This window comes from Bombina bombina, chromosome 2 (genome assembly GCF_027579735.1).
Source record: "Bombina bombina isolate aBomBom1 chromosome 2, aBomBom1.pri, whole genome shotgun sequence".
NCBI lineage: Eukaryota > Metazoa > Chordata > Amphibia > Anura > Bombinatoridae > Bombina > Bombina bombina.
The window spans coordinates 863,944,395-863,948,877 of NC_069500.1; positions in this window are offsets into that span (position 1 = coordinate 863,944,395).

Here is a 4,483-nt window from a genome sequence, read left to right on the forward strand (position 1 = left end):
TTTACATATAAAAAGGATCTACCAATTGCCTCTTGCCATTACAACACACCCCTAATGAATATGACAAGCGGATTGAGGATTGGTACCTTTAGCGAAAATAATTCACTCCTCCTAACACGCCCTCTCATCAATCTAGAGTATACAAATCGTCAGATGACGTAAATTGAGTGACGGACCTAACAACCAATTAAATAGCTTGATACGATTTATTCCAACCTATTACATTTTGAAGGTGGGCGTTCGTATGCAATAAATCATGCTCAGTAGCGGCGGCCCGCACCCCCTCTGAGGAAGCGTTCTTTGTAAAACGCGCGTCAGGGGTCCAACAGGAGCAGCTCTGTCTCTCCTTGTTGTTAATTTTTAACCGCTTACCAGGTTTACCTAATGAATTGCTGAAATATCCATACTTGTGCTACTTTACAGCCTTCAAACTTAGCTGTTGCAATTAAAAGTAATATAGCCTTCGGATTGTAAGGGCTTAGTATAGGTTTGCTTAATATTTAGTTTGATGGCTGTTAGATAAATATAAACGGATATATATTTTCAGCAACTGTGAGATTTATAATCCACCTGGTTTAAGTGTTTTTAACTTCCTTTTCTTAAGCTATTGTATGCATGTGTGTTCCTAGTCTAAGTAATAAAATATAGAATGTATGAATGTGATGGAACTTTTAATGAACATTTCTATACATAATTTACCATATTATATGCAGAGTATATGATTAACTCAAATCTGTGGAGCTTGTTTCTTAATACTTAATTGTATCCTTTTAAAATTAGTTATACTAGTTGTCTAGTTCTGTCTAAACTAGGACTCCACTACAGGTATTGTCTTCTAATAATACTATGAAAAATTAATGTACTTAGTACACAAATATATATATATATATATATATATATATATATATATATATTTAAGACTAATCCTGTAAGTATATAACTCTGTTACCCCCAAATTTCTAGTATTCTAAATTGCAAGTCTGTCAAAAGAACTGAAATAGTAAAACAGATATGGAGTGAGCACTAAAGCAAGCTTAATAGGCTAAAAAGATGATGAGGAGATGGTCACTAATAATTCAATGAGCTAAAACGATATAATACTTATCTCAATAGTAAAAGATGTACAATTTATTAAAATGCATATAGACAAAAACAGGTATTAAACATAGATAGAGTTAAAAAACCTAGCATGGATCCATGTAATAGCTAAAATAAGATATAACAATAAGGTATAACAATAATTCAAATAATGATAAAAGCAATGATAAAACCAATCAGATATGAAGTCTGTGAGATTCTCTATAAACTAAGTAGGAGATCCCTTGCTTAGTGTTAATGTAGGTGCAAATATATGTTAACACAGTTAGAACGATAGAAATGGTATCCAGGTACCAAACAGGGATTGAAAAAATGCTATTAACCATTAGTGGAAAAACACAATTACACTGGGTACAAAGTAACAATGTCCAAATTCTAGAGCATCCAATAAATATAAAAAAATCCAAAAAGCAAAAGTGAAGAATAGTTCCAAATATGAGAGAAAGTTCAAGTGGAAATTCAAACAGTGGCCAAAGGTGATCCAACTGTGATAAATCAGCAAAACATAAAATCCAATATGTGAAAAAATATTAATAGTGTACAATGTAATCCAAAAATAAGTACAAAATCGATCCAAAAATACAAGTAGAGATCCAAAAAATTGTGATTCAAAAATTACATGTAGTGATTCAAAAAATAAAGTCCAAGATAATTGAAAACTTTTATGTAGAAAAAACCTCTGTATCAAATATGTTGTGGATAACAGCAAGAAATCAATAAAAACAAAAAGTAGGTACAAAAATAAAAATATAAAAATGATCCAAACCTGTGGAAAAAACAAAAACAAACAATGGTTTGGATCGATTTTGTACTTATTTTTGGATTACATTGTACACTATTAATATTTTTTCACATATTGGATTTTATGTTTTGCTGATTTATCACAGTTGGATCACCTTTGGCCACTGTTTGAATTTCCACTTGAACTTTCTCTCATATTTGGAACTATTCTTCACTTTTGCTTTTTGGATTTTTTTATATTTATTGGATGCTCTAGAATTTGGACATTGTTACTTTGTACCCAGTGTAATTGTGTTTTTCCACAAATTGTTAATTGCATTTTTTCAATCCCTGTTTGGTACCTGGATACCATTTCTATCGTTCTAACTGTGTTAACATATATTTGCACCTACATTAACACTAAGCAAGGGATCTCCTACTTAGTTTATAGAGAATCTCACAGACTTCATATCTGATTGGTTTTATCATTATTTGAATTATTGTTATACCTTATTGTTATACCTTATTTTAGCTATTACATGGATCCATGCTAGGTTTTTTAACTCTATGTTTAATACCTGTTTTTGTCTATATGCATTTTAATAAATTGTACATCTTTTACTATTGAGATAAGTATTATATCGTTTTAGCTCATTGAATTATTAGTGACCATCTCCTCATCATCTTTTTAGCCTATTAAGCTTGCTTTAGCGCTCACTGCATATCTGTTTTACTGTTATCCTTTTGTAGTCCGCTAGGGGACTTATTCGGTAATGAGTTTTAGGCCGTTTCTATAGCGCTTGGGCTACCACACACTTAGTACTTAAAAGAACTGAAATAACAGGGCAGTCTACGAGGCTTAGATACAAGGTAATCACAGAGGTAAAAAGTACTGTATATTAATATAACCCTGCTGGCTATGCAAAACTGGGGAATGGGTAATAAAGGGATAATCTATCTTTTTAAACAATAAAAATCTGGAGTAGACGGTCCCTTTAAATAGAAAAAAATTAACACTTAACAGCCACCAATAATTAATTTTTGGCAACTATGTAATATATATATATATATATATATATATTAATGACCATTAATACCGTTTGGGCTTCCCTGTTTGACACGTTGTCCGTCTACAATCCTTTCTTTAACTCCAGTAATTATGTTTTGGATCTATAGTCTGTGCACTTGTTGCTTTGGGTTTAGAGCACTTCTCTGCTAAATCACTAAACATTAGAACAGGGTTTAGACCTAAAACTGATTTTCTGTAGGTTCAGTTTTAAAATAAAGATAGATGCACAAATTGTGCTGTGGTTATAGCTTTCATAATTAAGTGAAGGCAACTGGATTTTTTTCTGGGAATCTAGAGAGCAGGTCCATTAAATGATCATTGAGTTAATCTGTTAGTTGATTTCTACTTTTTAAAAATCATGCACACAAGGCTTGCTCGGTGACCTCCCTGATCAGGAGCAGGGCAAGGCAATCTGGCATTGACTATATTCTTGTAGGGGTTGTGGAATCTTGTCACTCTCTACCAATAGCCCTCTGAAAAATTCCCTTATCAGTGACTGAAACACATATAGCAGCAACAATTTTATATAAACCTGCAATTATTGCTAATTTCAATTTAAGTATAATTAACATTCACATTTTTCACACAAAATATTTTAACTAATTAAAATGTTTCTCTTGTACTGTATAGGGAAAATACCTGTCACTGAAGACTCTCAGCTGATCAGCTATATTATGACATCATATTAGTTACATCACAATAACTATGTATATTTACTGGAGCAGTAGCTACAATCTCCTCATTATTGTTCTATTTTCCTTGAGAAAAGCTGCCTTTACTGTGCTTCTAGCTATTTTGAAAGATTTCTTTAGTTTATTCTTTAAACAGAATGCTTGAGAAATTTGCTTTTGTGTTCATCATCCTTTATGGACTTGTCGGTGTGCTCCTGGCATCAGGTAAGTAAAGTTACACAGCATCACAGAAATGTTTTTACTAATGATATAAATATACATTAATTAATACCATACATATTTATAGTTTAATATAAAGTTAACAGATGATTTTATATGGAATAGGTAGATTTATAATAATGCACGTTAGTGAGTTTACTGACCAATCATATATTTTTTGTTGTGTAGGACATTTACATACACATCAAAATGATACATTTATATCCTGTAACATCAGCAACCGCACAATACAGTACTTATAATATAACACTACATATGCACTTATGTGACAATCTGGGCATTATGTGAATGTTTTCCTACCTATGTTCAATGGGCATCAATAATATTGTTTATTTAATAACGATATAGAACCATCTGCAATGTGTTTTTACAAATACAAAAATCAAACAATCATATAGCCTTAGGCTGCTCTTGAGAAAAACAAAATCAAGAAGTATATCATATATAAATTAAACATATTAAGGATACCTGATTTTATTGCCAGATAATTAATACATTCTCTAATTACTTTTATTAACCTGCACACAAAATATTAAGTTTATATAATATGTAGGTAAACTATGTTTTGGTTACTGAGTATAACGATTAAAAGACCAAGGTTGTGTTCTATTCCAAAACCATCATTCCTTTTTCTCACAGATATAAGTAATCACAGACATTACATGGTATATTTCTGCTAAATAAA